Raw genomic sequence first — 17696 nt, forward strand, 5'->3', positions numbered from 1 at the left:
AAAAATACAGAGTCCAGTTAATAGCAAAAAGAGAGAACACAATTATAAAAAGGCTAAGCAAAGAGGCACCAGAAGATTTAAAAGCTGTGTTATGAAGTTGTGTACTCCATACCTCTATCACCAGCCAAAAGAATACATTGGTGAAACTGGAAAGTCATTAAAGAGCAGGATGGCAGAACGTAACAGTGCCTAAAAAAACTTGGAGCAGAATGAAGTGAGATCTCTGAACACTGCCTAGCATGCTCATGTAGACCAAGGTTTGATGAGGTCAACATCCTTGACAAGGATTAGAATGCCTACAAGAGAAAAAATAGGGAATCAGTAGAGATGGAGCATGTGGGGGACCTACATGTAGGCTCTACAAGTGCAGAGATAGCACCAGTCTGGGACCACACATTCCCAACCAGGGTTTAGCCTAAAAATCATCTAGTCAGAACAAGGTCAATTCAAACAAACCAATCAGGAGCAGGTAATTTTGATCCAGCCAATTAGGATTGACTATTAAACCCCACCAGTGCTCTGATCACTCAAGAGGTTATACAAGGAAGTGTCTTCCAGGGGGAACTTGTCATTTGACTAACTTATGCTTCAAAAAAATGGTTGGGTTTAATGTTGCAATTACGTAATATCTGTAGGTGTGTGACTGTTAAGGCCAACAGATAGTATGGATAGATAGAAATTCATTCCAGAAACATAAGCAGGTAACATACGTAGCTGCTATAATACCATGCAGAATGGTTGCCAGAAAATCAGTACTGCTGACTTACTTTTGACTGAAACCTTCCCGATCTGCTCTTCCGGAGACAGGAGCTAAACCAGACTTCTTCCATGATAACAGCAAATCTTTCCCAACCTTCTCATTTGCATTTATTTTCATGTAATACCACAGAAATGGCTCTGCAAATAATATGCTTTTGATTTGTTCTTGAGTCTATAGATTTTTATCTTTATTATGTATCAACTCCTTGCCACATTCATAGCATTTTAACAGCAAATGCACTTCAGTAAGTAGTTTGGGATGTTCTGTGCTAGTGTTAGGTCTGTGTTTTTTTCCACTGTCATATGACTTCAAAGACACTATCTGTTGATCCTCACATACATTTACTTTGGTATCTTAAGGATACAGGTACTAGAGGATTGGAGGATAGCCAATGTTGTTCCGGTGTTCAAGAAAGTCTGTATAAAACCCCCCAAACAATAATGGGCTGGTGAACCTGACATCAGTACTAGGAAATTCATTGGAAGGTGTTCTGAGGGACTGGATATGGGTATTTGCATAGACGTGGATGCATACATGCTTCGCTCATGACAGGTCATGTCTAACCAACCTTATTGAGCTTTTTGAGGAAGTCAGCAGGAATGGTGATGAATGCAAGGAAGTGGATGTTGTCAACATGGACTTCAGTCAGGCACTTGACAAAGTCCTGTGTTGAGTTTGGTTGAGAGCATTAAATCATTTGGCATTCAAGGTGCAGTTGTAAATTAAATTAATGTTGTCTTTGTGGAAGAAGCCAGAGAGTGGTTGCAAATGTTTGCTTCTCTGACTGGAGGCCAGTGACTAGTGGAGTACTGCATGGATTGTTGCTGGATCCATTGATGATTGTCATTTATATCAATGTTCTGGATGATAATGTTAACTGGATCAGCAAATTTGCGGATGAGACCAAAATGGAAGATATACTGAACAAAGATTCAAAGATTCAAAACACACTTATTATCAAAGAATGTATAAATTGTACACTTTGAAATTAGTCTGCTTACAGGCAGCCACAAAGCAAGAAACCCAAATAACATAATATAAAAAAAGACCAAAAACTGTTGTGCTGAGAGAGAGGGAAAAGGAAACACATCTTCAAACAATCAAGCTAGCCAACAGCATCTAAACCAGACTGAGTCCCAGATCCACTCCCAGAGCCGCTGGAGTAGGCCCAAGCCTCAGTCCCTAGTTCCTCTCAGCAATGGGGCAGAAATGCACAGAAGCCAGATCAGTGAGGAAGAATATCAAGGCTTGCAGTGGGATCTGGACAAGCTGGAAAAATAGGCTGGAAAACTGCAGATAGAGTTTAATGCAGAAAAATGTGAGGTGTTGCACTTTGGGAGGACCAACCAAGATAGGTCTTACACAGTTTGTTTTAGATCAGGTTATACGCACTCCATAGATCCAGTTTGGTGAAGATCCGGGCCCACCAAGTGCTTTGAATGCATTTTCGATCAAGGGGAGACAGTAGTAGTTCTTAATAGTGATTCTGTTGAGTCTACAGTAATCGATGCAGGGATGGAGATCCCATTTACTGAGCAGAGCAACTAGAGGTCAAGCATTTGACAACTAGAGGTCAAGGATTCTGTGTGAAAGGTAATAGTTAAAGGGGAACACAAGGGGAAACGTCTTCACTCAGATGGTCGAGAGAACGTAGAATGAACTGTCAGCATGTGGTTAATGTGATTTATAATGCAACTTTAAGAGAAGTTTGGATAGGTACTATGGGCATTGAGGGCTATGGTCCAGGTGCAGGTCAATGGAACTAGGTATGTTAAATAGTTCAGCATGGTCTAGATGAGTTGAAGGACCTGTTTTAGTACTGTAGTTTTCTTTGTCTCCATGACTAATTCAGAATGCGCAGAATAGATACATCCCAAGGATGAAGAATTTTTCCTAAAAGGAGTATGAGGCAACTATGGCTGACAAGGGAAGTCAAAGCCATCATAAATGCAAAAGACAGAGCATGTAACATCACAAAAAACAGACTGAGAAGCTTTTAAAAACTAACAGAAGGTGACTAAATAAACCAGAAGTAGAGAAAAATTGAAATATGAAGCTAAGTGAGCCAAAAATATAAAAGAGGATACAAAAGTTCTTTCAGACTGGGAAACTGCAAATGTCACTCCACTCTTTAAGAAGGGAAGGGAGGGAAGAAAAGAACCTGTAGGCCATTTAACCTGACTTCAGGTTTTGGAAAGATATTGTTTTCCATTATTAAAGATGAGGTTGCGGAGTACTTGGAGGCAGTTGATAAAGTAGGGCGGTCTTGGCTGGCAATCTGTTGGAATTCTTTGAAGAAATAACAGGCAGATTAGATAAAAGAAGGTCACTGGATCTAGTTTACCTGGTTTTTCAGAAAATGTTTGACAAGTAGCCACACATGAGGCATCTTAACAAAATAAGAGCCCGTGGTTTTACAGGAAGAGAGCAAGATAGACGGAGCATTGGCTGACTAGCAGGAGCTAAAGAGTGGGAATAAAGAGGACCATTTCTGGTTGGTCACTGGTGACCAGTTGATTTCTGCAGTGGTCGCTCTTGGGACCACTTCTTTCCACATTATATGTCAATGATTTGGATGATGGAATTGATGGTTTGTAGCCAAATTTTCAGATGATAGGTTGAGGAGCATGTAGTGTTGAAGAAGCGAGTCTGCAGAAGGACTTAGACAGATTGGGAGAATGGGTAAAGAAACGGCAGATGGAATATAATGTGGAGAAGTTTATGTTCAAGCATTTGATAGAACATTCTTTGTCACGTTCAACACAAAGGGTGTCCGACTCATTGGTATGTCACGGGTAAGTGTGCAACATGTACCACATGGAAATCAACCTGCAAAGGATTAAGGCAATGACATAGAAAGATTCAGTAGGGCTCAGTTAACGTCCTAATATCAGACTCATTGTCAAGTTTCCTAAAATACCGAGACTCTTGCTATATACCGTTCTAAACGGAGCACTAATTTATAACAACAGTTTCAAAACCCCCCGCAAATCAGGAGATGGATGATTCACAATTGATGAATTAATCATGTTGGTACTTCACCTCTGAAAAGGATGAATCCAAAGTGCGCAATTTTTAAATTTAAGTTATGAATAAACTGTCCCTAAACTTTGTAAACACAAAGTACACTGCAGATGCTGGGTTCAAAGCAACACGTACAACAAGCTGGAGGACCTCAGCAGGTTGGGCAGCATCTGTGGAAACAAGCAGTCAATGTTTTGGGCCGAGACCCTTCGTCCGAACCCTAAACTTTGATTATCTCTTATTCAAGATTGTAATTGTGATAAATTTCAAAACAACTCAGTTATTCATAATTCAATAATTTCCAAAGTCTTAACTTTGCATCACAAATATAAAAGAAATCTATTAATGAACAGTACAATTGTTCGTAAACAGTCAGATTTCTTTCCACTTTGAAGCTTTTCAGATGAACACCATGAACTACACAAGAATTTTTCAGCCATGAGACTGACAGTCATTTACCTAGACATGCAATTTGTCATGACAACCTTGGACAATCATTTCAGACAGCACCCAATAACTCTAAGGAATCATGGCACTGAAGAATATTTGAAAATTGAAGCAGAATGGCGTTCAAAGAAATTGTCCAATAATGCTGAATACATTCACCTGAATCGCTCTTCATCAGGCTACCTATCCCTGTTAAAGGGATGGAGCAGTGGTTGTGAGGGGAAGTGCTTTCTTTTTCAAATTAATGCTCCCAAGTGTGAAACAATAATGTGTAATTGCAACACTGTTATGTGCCATATAACATGAATCTTTAGACCCTGCAATTAACTGTGATAATTTCATTGACAGGGATAAACTGATTGTATTCTGGAACAATAAAATCTACTTACAGTGTCTAACTTTTTTAAAGTGCCCCGCAGCGTTGCTCAATGTTATCAAAATAAATCTAGCACTAAACTAAAAATCATTAGACCAGATGTTCAATAGCTTGTTTAAAGTACTTTGAGAAATTTGAGAAGGTTGTTAAGCAGAGTCTGAATGGACCTATGAGATAGAATTATACAGCCATAAAGTGACAGAACATTGGGCCAACTCATCTATGCTTATCATGGTGCCCATCAAGGTCAACACACTTGCCTGCTTTGCCCGTATCCCACTAAAACTTCCATATCCATGTACTTATCCATGTTTTCTAAATATTATCAAAGATCTTCTCAAGCAGCTCGTTCCATACAAGGCCAACCCTCTATCCTTAATCCTGTGCATCAAGCGTTTAGCTCTCCTTTCTTGGGGAGAAAGTTGATGTATGCTCACTTTATCTACACTCCTTGTGACTTGATACATCTGTATAAGCTCACTGCAATCTCATATGTTTGAAGGAATAAAGTCCAGGCTTGTTTCAATCTTTTCCTATAACTGAGGCCATTGAACTTGAGGTTAGGTTTAGGCAGCATCTTCATAGTTATAGAGCATTTAGAGGGTTTAGGGAGGAAATCCAAAGGTTTGGTCCAAGGTTGTTGAAAGCAGTGTCTCCAAAGGGTGTGGAAAGAAATGAGCAAATACAAAAGAGGTCAGAGTTCCTGGGAAGTTGTCAGGTTGGAGGAATTTCCAGAACAAGACAGTTACTTTCACTTCACCAGCTTTGAATTAATTGGGGGTTGATGCATCACAAGAAAATATACCACCATTTGGATCTGAAGATAGGACAGGAAAATGTAGTTTTTATTTGACAAATAGAAGGAGAATTTTATCATTATTTCACAGAACTGTTTCAATGCCCTGACTCTTTCTCTCTCTCTCTCTCTATATATGTGTATATATATACACACACACAGCACCAACTCAGTAAAGTCATTCCCTATTTTAAGTTATTTCTCGTGTAATATTCAGAAATAATTGATGTTACAAATTCCTCATTGTTAAAGGCCCCAGTAAGATGATGCATTGTCAATTCTTGTTTATTTTTGATTTATGCATTTCTGACAAATCTCTCAGCAAATAGCATTGTTAAGAGCAGAGACATTGTTCTCCACAGCACAAATAGAGAGTCCCAAGGGTTCTTTGCCTGTCAGGCGTGAGGATTAAGGGCACTTCAGCATGACTGGAAAACTTGGAGTGGAACGTGATGGTTCCAGATGTTGTGGCCAGGTTGGCATGAATGATAAGATAAAATGTGGAAGAAGGTTCTGCTCAGGGATTGATGTATTTGGAGCAAAATAGATTATTAACTGAGCTACATGCAAATTTGCAATAGATAAATAATACAGAAGCCAATTCACATTTGAGGATTAAAATCAGTTTTATTATCTCTGATATTTTTGTGGAGACAGTACAGTGCAAGACAGAAAATATTATACCAAATTGCAATAAAAAATAAATATTGCATAAGAGTAATAGTGAGCTAGTGTTTATGGGTTTATGGATTGTTCAGAAGTCTGATAGAGGAATAGAAGAAGTTTTTCCTAAAATATTAAGTCTGCATCTTCATTCTCTTGTACCACCTTCCTAATAGCAGTAATGAGAAGAAGGCATGACGAGGGCGAGGAGAGCCCTTAATCATAGAAGCAGCCTTCTTGAGGCATTGTCTTTTGAAAATGTCCTTGATAATTAGAAGCCTTATGCCTGTGATAGAGCGGCCGAATCTACAACCCTATTCATTGGAGACTCCATATTGAGGTAGTAATACAACAGGTTAGAACTCTCACAAAATACTGGTGGAACACAGCAGGCCAGGCAGCATCTATAGGGAGAAGCGCTGTCAGCGTTTTGGGCTGAGACCCTTCGTCCTGACGTCGACAGTGCTTCTCCCTATAGATGCTGCCTGGTCTGCTGTGTTCCACCAGCATTTTGTGTGTGTTGTTGTTTGAATTTCCAGCATCAGCAGATTTCTTCATGTTAGGTCAAAACTCCATATAACTGGATCTTCATTTTCCCCATCAGTATATAGAAAGTTTCCTAACTGGTTGCACTATGGCCTGGTAGGGAACACACAATGCTCAGGAATAGGAAAGTCAGCAGAAGGTGTTAGATAAGTCTCCAGGACTGGATGAGATATATCCCAGGCCTCTGTGGGGATCAAGGGAGGAGACTGCCTGAGCCTCTGGCAATAATGTTTGCATCATCATCAGGGAAAGGTGAAGTACCAGAGGATTGGAGGGTTACAAATACTGTTCCCTTGTTCAGGAACAGAAGTAGAGATAACTCAGGAACTTATAGATCTGTGAGCCCTACTTCGGTTGGAGAAGATCCTGAGAGGTAAGATTTATGAGCATTTGGAAAGGCATAATCTGGTCAGGAATAGTCAGCAAGGCCTTGTCAAGGGCAGGTCATCCTTTATGAACTTGATTCAATTCTTTGAGGATGTAACAAAATGCATAAATAAAGATAGGGCAGTGGTTGTAGTGTATATGGATTTCAGTAATGCATTTGATAAGGTTCCACATGTGAGGCTCATTCTGAAAGTAATGCGGCATGGGATCCAAGGAGACATTGCTTTGTGGAACCAGAATTGGCTTGACCACAGAAGGCAAAGAGTGTTCTGGATGATTTGTATTGTGTATGGAGGATGGGACCCCTCCTCTTTTTGATTTTTATAAATGACCTGGATGAGCAAGTATAAGGATAGGTTAGTAAGTTTGTTATTGATACAAAAGTTGGAGGAGTTGTGGATAGTCTGGAGGGTTGTAAGAGGTTACATTGATAGGATGCAGAACTGGGCTGAGAAATGGTAGATGGACTTCAACCCAGATAGGTGTGAAGTGGTTCAATTTGGTAGATCAAATGTGAAGACAAAATATAATATTAATGATAAGGCTCTTGGCAGTGTGGAGGATCAGTGAGATCTTGGGGTCTATGTCCATATTTTACATAGAACCAGTAATAATAGATGTGGAATGGCATCAGGATATTATTGGAAAACAAGAGTTTATTGACACTCAAGCAAAAACATAGAAAATTAAACAAGCAACTAACTTAAAATGAAGTTAACAGCGCTATGCATCTATAGCTCAAAAATGGTTAAACTGAGAAACAACAGAGTCTTACTGGAGCAATGAAGTCACAGGTGTTGTAACTGGGGTTCATAACACATACTGGAGCACAGTCTCAGAATGTCAGTTCAGAAAGTTTCAGGGATTCACGGGGGAATTCACAGGAGAGACTTTTAGATTCGAAGTGTAACGAAGAGACGATCTTGAAGATGGTGATTCAAAATACAGGAAAGAAGCGAGTCTCGCAGAGATATGTCTGAAATGACCACTGTACCTTTCTGAAGGTGATTCAGCAGACACCCAGTACCCAAAAAGTGAGAATTTCACTGCATAACTGATAGAAAACGTCCCTTTTCCAGTACTGGTTACCACACACCCACGACCTTGCAGTGTTTTACCATAGTGGGTGACAAAAATCCACATTTGGATTATCATCAACAGTTCCATGACATACGAAGTAACTCCAACAGTGATTTGCCACAGGGATGCCTTCTTCAGTGAACTACCACACCCAGATAAAGGGTTAACACACATATGGTACTCACAAACGTTTTCCCTCACCAGAGAACCCACTTTGGGGATTAACTATGTGACAACCACACTTTTGTATTTGAATGGAATCAAACTCACCCTTAAGGGCTACCTGGAGAGAGTCCAAATAGTGATCTCTTTGTCAGTAGATTTCTTCTGTTTCAAACCTTTTCTCTCCCCTCTTCTCTGCAACTGCCTCCAGCTGCAGCAACCGTGAGAGTGTTTTATCAATACTCTGGATCGATCCCAACTTCCCCCTTTGGGCTACTGAAAATTTAAACCAGCAACCCCACTCACTGGTGTCTTCCCCTGATCGAAACCATATTCGACTCTCCGGAGCAATCTGTGCTGCTCCTTTTATACTGTTGGGGTAGGTCATTGTGTGACACTCACAGAAACAAAGTCACAGATTTCCAGTACATCACATACCATCCCAATATCAGATATTGTGGTACATAACACAGATTTCCAGTACATCACGTACTGTCACAGGTGTTGAAACTGGGGTTCATAACACATAAGACGCTCAAAGCTGCTGTGCAGGTTGACAGTGTTGTTAAGAAGGTGTATGCTGTATTGGCCTTTATCAACCCTGGGATTTAGTTTAAAAGCCATAAGGTAATGTTGCAGCTATATAAGACCTTTGTTAGACCCCACTTGGAGTACTGTGTTCTGTTCTGATCACTTATTTACAGGAAGGATGTGGATGCAATATAGAGAGTACAGAGGAGAATAACAAGGATGTTGCTTGGATTGGAGAGTGTGCTTTAGTCAAGTCACTTTTATTGTCATTTCAACCATAACTGCTGGTACAGTACATAGTCAAAATGAGAAAACGCTTTTCAGGACCATGGTGTTACATGACACAGTACAAAAATCTACACTGAACTACGTAATTAAAAAAACACACAGAGAAAGCTGCACAAGACTACAGACCTGCACTGGACTGCCTAAGCTGCACAAAAACAGTGCAGGCTTTACAATAAATAATAAACAGGACAGTAGGGCAAGGTGTCAGTCCAGGCTTCGGGTATTGAGGAGTCTGATAGCTTGGGGGAAGAAACTGTTATATAGTCTGGTCGTGAGAGCCCGAATGCTTCGGAGCCTTTTCCCAGATGGCAGGAGGGAGAAGAGATTGTATGAGGCATGCATGGGGTACCCTTCATAATGCTGTTTCCTTTGTGGATGCAGATACAATAGGATATTTTAAGAGACTCTTAGATGGGTATGTGGAGCTTAGAAAAATAGAGGGCTATGCAGTAGGGAAGTTCTTGGCAGTTTCTAGAGTAGGTTACATGGTTGGCATAACATTGTGGGCTGAAGGACCTGTAATAAGCTGTAGATTTGCTACGTTCCTTGGTGCAGTCCAGTCCATCACCGGCAAAACCCCCTCCACCATTGAGCACATTTACAAGTCTTATTGCCACCAGAAAGCAGCATTCATCATGAAGGAGCTCATTCTCCAGGCCCAGCTCTCTTTTTTCTACTACCATTGGGCAGGAAATCCAGGAGGTCCCACACCACTAGCTTCAGGAACAGTTATTATCCGACAACCATCAGTCTCCTGAACCAACATGAACTACATTCACCTCAGCCTCCCATCCTACACAATCAAGAAAGCTCACTAACATCTCTACTTTCTGAGGATTCAGATGAGAGCTGGACAACACGCTTATGACCTTCTACTGATGTGCAAAAGAGATCATCCTAAAATGCTGTATAGTACGGAAACTGTCCTGTAGCAGACAGGAAGGTTCTACAATGGTTAGTCATAACGGCCCAATGCATCATCAGTATCAGCCTACCTGCAATCAGGAACATGCCTTATATACAGAAAGGTTCTAGATATAAGTCAGCAATTTCATGAAGTATCCCACCCCTCCTGCTCACAGACCATTTGCCCCACTCCCATCAACGAGGGGCTATGTAGCATCCATAAGCCAGGGCCACCAGACTCAAAAATAGCTACTTTCTCCAATCAGTAAGGCTGATCAACACCTATAGAACAGTCAATGTAATAGAGTACACTCAAATCAGTGTGAGTTCATCAGTCTGATGGGCCGCTGGCCCACCCGCTGGCCCACCACCTTGAGGGATTCTTGATCATAAGCGGGCCAACACTCCTGAGGACAGGTGGCAGATCAACTGATGATCCCACTGGTGACAGCACAGGACAGTTGACATCTTAGTCCACGTGTATTTTCAATTCTAATTCAGTCTGATGGCCCGGTGGAAGAAACTGTCCCCGGAGCCTGTTGGTCCTGGCTTTTATGCTGTGGTACCATTTCCTGGATTGTAGCAGCTGGAATAGATTGTGGCTGGGGTGACTCGGGTCCTCCATGATCCTATGGGCCATTTTTACACACCTGTCTTTGTAAATGTCCTGATTCATGGGAAGTTCCCAAATACAGACTGTCGGCACCCCTCTCTAAAGGGAGGTACAGTTCCCATACCAGGCAGTGATGCAGCCAGTCAGGATGCTCTCAATTGTGTCCCTGTAGAACGTTCTTAGGATTTGGTGGCCCATAGCAAACTTCCTCAACTGTCTGAGGTGAAAGAGGTACTGTTGTGTCTTTTTCACCACACAGCTAGTGTACAGACCACTTGAGGTTATCGGTGGTGTGGCTGCCGAGGAATTTAAAGCTGTTTACCCTCTCAACCCCAGATTAATTGATGTCAATAGGGATTAGCCTGTCTCCATTCCTCCTGTAATCCACAACCAATTCCTTTGTTTTTGCAACATTGAGGGAGAGGATGACTTCTTCCCTGAAGGTCACTTTATTGTTGTTTGAGTTAAGGCCAATCAATAAAGTGTCATCAGCAAATTTAATTAGCAGATTAGAGCTGTAGGTGACGACACAGTCATGGGTATACAGGGAGTAAAGGAGGGGACTCAGTACAACACCCTGTGGGGCTCCTATGTTGAGAGTCAGAATGGTGGAGGTGAGGGAGCCCACTCTTACCACCTGCTGGCGATCTGACAGGAAGTCCAGGATCCAACTGCGAAACTGCACAAGGCCAGATGAAGGCCGAGTTCTCTGAGCTTCTTGTCAAGCCTGGATGGAACTATGGTTTTGAATGCTGAACTGTAGTCCAAGAACAGCATAAGCATCCTTCTACCCCAGATGTGTATGGACGATTGGTAGAGCAGTGGCTATTGCGTTGTCTGTCGATTGGTTGTGTCAGTAGGTGACTTGTAGGTGATCCAGTTTTGGTGGTAGCAAGCTGCAGATGTAATCCTTGACCATCTTCTCAAAGCATTTGCTTACTATTGTGAGAGAGATAGAACGCCAGTTGTTTAGGTATGTTACCTTGGTTTTTTTTGGTACAGGAATAATGATGGACAATTTGAAGCAGGAGGGCACCCTACACTGGGAGAGGGAGAGATTAAACTGTCAGTAAGCACACCTGCCAGTTCTGCTGCGCACATCCTGAGTACTTGCCCCTCCACACCCCAACCACCACTACTTTATCAATTCCTCTCAGTCTCTTTATGCACAGTCAGTCCTATGTCCAGCGTCACTCTATCAATGTATACAAGTTATTGTATGTATTTACATTTATTGTGTTCTTTATCTTATTGTGCTTTTTGTGCTGCATCGGATCCACAGTAACAATTATTTTGTTCTCCTTTGCACTTCGGTACTGGAAATGACATTAATCAACCTTGAATCTTGAAAACAAGCAGATACAATTTATTAATAATACTTATATCTTATTTATTGTCTTAAAATTTATTACCTGATAAAAAGCAGAAGTGAAAAAGAGAAATAATCATAAGTTGTGGGAAAAGTAAGTTTGAAGATAGGGTTGAGATATGTGGTGGTGATCTGATGAGTGTGCAGAAATGTAAAGGAAAAGAAGACAGAAATAAACAAAGGTCAAACATAGTGATGTGAATGACAATTTCCCATCTATCATTGTAATGGGAAATCAACTTATATATTTTAACATTTTAATTGTCAATCTCTTTTGGCATCATGGATCAGCCATGATGAAATGGAGTAGACTCAATGGGCCAAATGGCCTAATTATTTTATGGTCTTTAAGGCATTACTCATAAGCATTGACAGCAAAGCATAATCTTCAGGCAGAGCCCTTCATATCAAGCCATACAGGTCTAATTCAAACCGAGTACTGGAATTATTATACAGTAAAAGCAGGGATTTTTTTGGAATCACTCACTAAGCTTTAGGGTTTTTTTCTAACTGGATAAGATCAAAACTGAAAATCAAATAAAGTCAGACACTACAATCAGTAAAGTTATAACAGCATATTCTCTCAAGGTCGGTGATGTGCCAAGAAACTATGATGTTCAAGGAAACAATTCCAAAGCATTCTTTTCTGAGACTGATAACATGCCAGGAACCATGAAGTAACTGTTATGATGGGGAGATGCATAGCTTTGAGAGTCAGAATGCAGTAGATGGGGTGAAGGATAATAGGTTTATAAGGGACTGAAAATGGTTCAGTTACGACACTCTGAGCTCAAAACGATGACTGACAAGCAGTGCTCAATCACCCAGTGACATCGCAAGATCAGATACTTGATGGGATTAAAAATGAGTTGAGGTCACAATTAGCATTCAAATTAGCACCAGTGCCTCAATTCTTCACTTTCACATGTCAGTCTATTAACTCCCTCATTCTCCTGCCTCATATCTCCACTAGGAGCAATTTACAGAAAATTAAGCTGCCGGATAGCACATCTTCGGCTCGTGGGAGGAAACAAGCATTTGGGGAACACTCATGTTGGTGTAGGTCAATCTCCACGGAGGCTGCATGTCCACAGTGTTTGGTAGCCAAGTCAGTGATGTTCAGAAGGCCGCACACCAGGGAGTGGCATGACAGTCAGTAAGCCGCAGATTAGCAGTGCGGTGGAAGGATGAGTTCGAGTGACTACTCTTCTCGATACTGGCAGGAGGATCTTTTCAAAATTCTGAGATTCATGTGATTATTGGACTGTAGCTTATATTGCTCTCCTTCAGTTTTCTGTGTTTTCGTTCTTGTGGGCGATTGGCGGGTTGGGGTTCCGGGTGGGTGACGTGTTCATTTTTATGCGAAAGAGGGGTTGGGGATTTGCAGTCTAATATTCTGACTGCTTTTTCTGTGTGGGTGAACTGTTGTGTTCTGTGTGTGGGAGAGGGGGTTGGGATTTGGTGCTTTTGGTTCTGTTCATTTTTGCGGGAGAGGGGATTTGGGGTTTGATGTCATTGTCATGGGTTGTTTTTGCAAGGGAGGGGGTTGGTGTCTGGGGTTTTTGATGTTCTGTCTGCTGCCTTCCAAGTGGGTAATCTGTTGGTTTTAGTGCGGGGGAGGAATTGGTGTTCCAACTGTCATTTTTCATGTGGGCAATCTGAAAGTTTCTTTGTGTGGAGGGAAGGCTGGAGTCAGAGCTTTAATTATTTTTCCTTTTCATGCAGGAAGGGGGGTTGAAGTCTTTTTGTTCAATGACTCCCATGTTTTACTGTATCTCACGGCTATCTGGAGAAGATGAATATCAGAGTTGTATTGTACATGCATGCTTTGACATTAAAATGAACCTTTGAATGCAAACTCATCACAGGTAACACTTTGAGTTGGAATGCAACTCGGCTGCTGGTTCTGCAGCAGCAGCAGTAACTACTGTGCCGCCGTGACATCACTACCGTCAGAGCTACAGGAGCCCGAAGACACACACTCAACATTTTAGGAATAGCTACTTCCCGTCCACCATCACATATCTGAATGGACCATGAACCCATGAACACTCCCTCACCTCTGCTGTTTGCACTAACATGGATTTTTTTATGTTTTGCACTGTACTGCTGCAAAACAATTACTTTCATGACAGCTATTGGTAACAAAAATACGATTCTGATTCTGAAAGGTTACCCTGGGTAAATGGAAACGCAGAGCTGAAGTTACAATGAAATCAGTAATGGTCTTACTTAATGGCAGAACAGGCTTGAGGGATTGGTGGCAGACTCCAGTTCCTAAGCTGTATATTTGTATTGAAAATATAATAAATATATAGGTGCATTTGAAGAAATCAGTATATAGCTTGGCAAATTTTAATTCATAATTCTTATTTAGAGTTATGTTATTTAAACATTGCCCATTTCAACAGTTGTTTAGCATTCAGACAAAGTACCATGACAAATTCAGCTGGCAAATATGCCTGGGATGTAATCTTCTTTACAGGTTTGTAAAGGCTCCTTGTCACACATCTGTTCACATCTTTGTGTTAAAAGCATTAAGTTACTTCCAAATCTCAATCAGTTCTGAATTCATCACTATTTGTGCTGTGCTTCCACATATAGACATGGAGTTATACAGGCCCTTTGGTCTAACTAGTCCATGCCAACAACACTGCCCACCCAGCTCATCACAAATACCTTCATTTAGCCCCTATCTCTAAGTACCACCCCTCCATGTAACTATCCAACTATTTAAGTGTACCTACTGTATCTACTGTAACTACTTCATCTGGCAGCTGATTCTGTATACTCACCACCATATGCCTGAAAAGGTTGCCCCTCAGGTTTCTTTAAAATCATGCCTGTCTTGGTCTAAATCTATGCCCTCTAATTCTGGACACCTCTATACTGGGTAAAGAACTGTTACCATCTAGCTTATCTATATCTCTCATAATTCTAAACATTTCTTTTAGGTTAGTCCTTATTTTCCTCCCTTTGAAGGAATAAAGAACTAGCCTGGCCAATCTCTCCCTGTATCTCATGCAATCTAGTTCTGGCAAGATGTTTGTAAATTTTTTTTTTTGCACTCTTTCCAGTTTAACAATATCTTTTCTATAATAGGGTGATCAAAAAAGCACACAGCAACATGATCCAAGCATCATGTTGGAATAGGCTCTAAATTGCTATTTAGAACATTATTTTTCTAGTTATTTAACTTTCTTGATGCTTGCTCATATGTTTGTAAATTTTCAGTAGGTTTTCAGTATTCTATGGCATTGTTGTTTTATCAGGTACATTTCTTCATACTTGGATTTTCGGAAAGCAGTTGACAAGGTGCCTAATGAGACTGCTAAACAGGATAAGGGCCCATGGCATTCCAGGAATCCAGGAAAGCATGGAAAGAAGAATGGCTGAAAGGCATGAGGCAAAAGTGGGAATAAAGGGGGCCTTTTCTGGTTGCCTGTCGGTGACTCATACAGTTCTGTTCATTCCGCTGTTTCTCATGTTATACGTCAATGATCTGAATGGTGGAATTAATGACTTTGTGGCTAGGTTTGTGGATAATATGAAGATAGGTGGAAGGGCAGATGGTGTTGGGGAAGCAGAGAGTCTGCAGAAAGATTTAGACAGATTAAAAGAATGGGCAAATAAGTAGCAGATAGAATATAGTCTACACTGCAGGTTGAAGCCCTTCATGTCAAGCCATATAGATTTAATTCTTTCCCATTCTCCTGCCTTTTCCCCATAACCTTAGAGGTCCTTACTAATCAAGAACCTATCAACCTTCTCTTTGAATATATCCAATGACTTAGCCTCCATTGCCATCTGTGACAATGAATTCCACAGATTCAGCACTCTCTAGGTAAAAGCAAACATCCTCCCCATCTCTGTTCTAAATGGATGTCCTTCTGTTCTGAGACTGTGCCCTCTGGTTCTAGACTCACTCACTATAGGAAATATTCTCTCTATGTCCATGCTGTCTTGGCCTTTCAATATTCTGTAGGTTTCAATGAGGTCCCCCCTCATTCTTCTAAACTCCAGCAAGTGCAGGCCCAGACCCATCAAACGCTCCTCATATTTTAACCCTTTCATTCCATGTATCATTCTCATAAAACTCCCCTGGATGCTTTCCAAAGCTAACATATGCTATCTGAGATCAGTGGCCCAACAGTGTTCACACTAGTCCAAATGTGGTCTGACCAATGCCTGATATAACCTGAGCATCCTTTGCATTTGCATGTGGACTCCCAATTCCATTTGCACCTCAGATTTCGGAATTTGTTCCCTGTTCAGATTATATTTCATACCTTTATTCCTTCTACCAAAGAGCATGACTAACACTTCTGTACATTGTATTCCATCTGCCACTTGTTTGCTCATTCTCCTACTCAAAGATCTTCTGCAGACTGCCTACTTCCTTTTTCCTTAACATTGTCTGCTTCTCCTGTCTTTGTATCACCCATAAACATGGCCACAGAGCAATCAAATCCTTCCCCGCACCCAAACCATTGACATAAAATGTGAAAAGAAGCATTCCTAACACCAATCCCTGCAGAACATCGCAAGTCAACATTAGTAATGTGGATACTATGGCACTGCAGTTTATGACCAAGAAAAACCAAAACATAACCTCAATTAAGGCAGAGGTATGAGCTGAAATTAAGCCTCTTAGCAATTGAATTCAAAAATATCAGAGAGAAGCAGTTAACTAAATTTACTTTCCCTGGTCATTATTTGATTAAGTCTAATGGCACAGACTTAGTGCTCAGCTTTGCCTTTACAGCTTAGCATCTGGTAATCATGCCAATATTCACAAGATCTAATGGTAGCAAATGAAACATTTTGCAACAAGTAAAATTTACAAATCTGCTGGCAAACAGGAAGCGTAAAAGGTCAGTTACTGTAGAGCTAACTAAAAGAAAGGAATACAATACTCGAGAGAGGGCAACAAAGGAGAAACAAGATTACTGACACTTCAAGTCAATGCAGCAAATTTGAAAAGAGAGTTACTAAAAAAATAGTATCCCACATAAATAACTGAAAGAAGTCCTGCGGCAATAAAAATCCTTGTCAAATGACAAATAAACACTATTGCCACCTGTATTTAGCAGTGCCATCTATCTTTTTCGATGAATGATGTGACTTTTTTGTCTTGTAACACAAAGTAAATATTTTATTGATTTATTGATGCATTTCAATGTCATCTAAATCACTGCTATTTCAGTTCCAAACCATCTGTGAGTGATGTTTACAGTACATATTTGGGGCTGAATAAAATAAATGCTCATTTCAGTTGCACTGCACATGAAGCTGGAGGGCGGAGGAATGGAGGAATGACTGTTTTCACTGGGAGTTCACAAACTACCAATTAAAGTCAGCATGGTGATGCAATGTGGAAGCTCTGTTGTTCTAAGTAGATGGACATGAATCCCACAAACGTGTGCAGAAACTGTCTCGGCACCTATCAGGCTGACCATTTGCATGTTAAGATTCAACACAAGCTTCCATTGGCAGGAACCCAAGGCTGAGGTTTCAGGGCAGAATCAAGGCGACAGGCAAGATGGGATGCAGCTGGAAGAAAGCTTTGGGCAGAAACAGAAGAGTACAGGTGAAGTGGCAGGATCAGCTTCTAACCAGGTTTGCTGGAGATGATAGGCAGTTAGAGAGGATAACATGTCAATTCCATGCAGAAGAGACTCAATGTTTCCTTCTTGGCTCTATGAACCACTATGCCAAGCTCTTATTGCCTACAATCAACCTTATAAT

This window comes from Hypanus sabinus, chromosome 10 (genome assembly GCF_030144855.1).
Source record: "Hypanus sabinus isolate sHypSab1 chromosome 10, sHypSab1.hap1, whole genome shotgun sequence".
NCBI classification, from domain to species: Eukaryota; Metazoa; Chordata; class Chondrichthyes; order Myliobatiformes; family Dasyatidae; genus Hypanus; species Hypanus sabinus.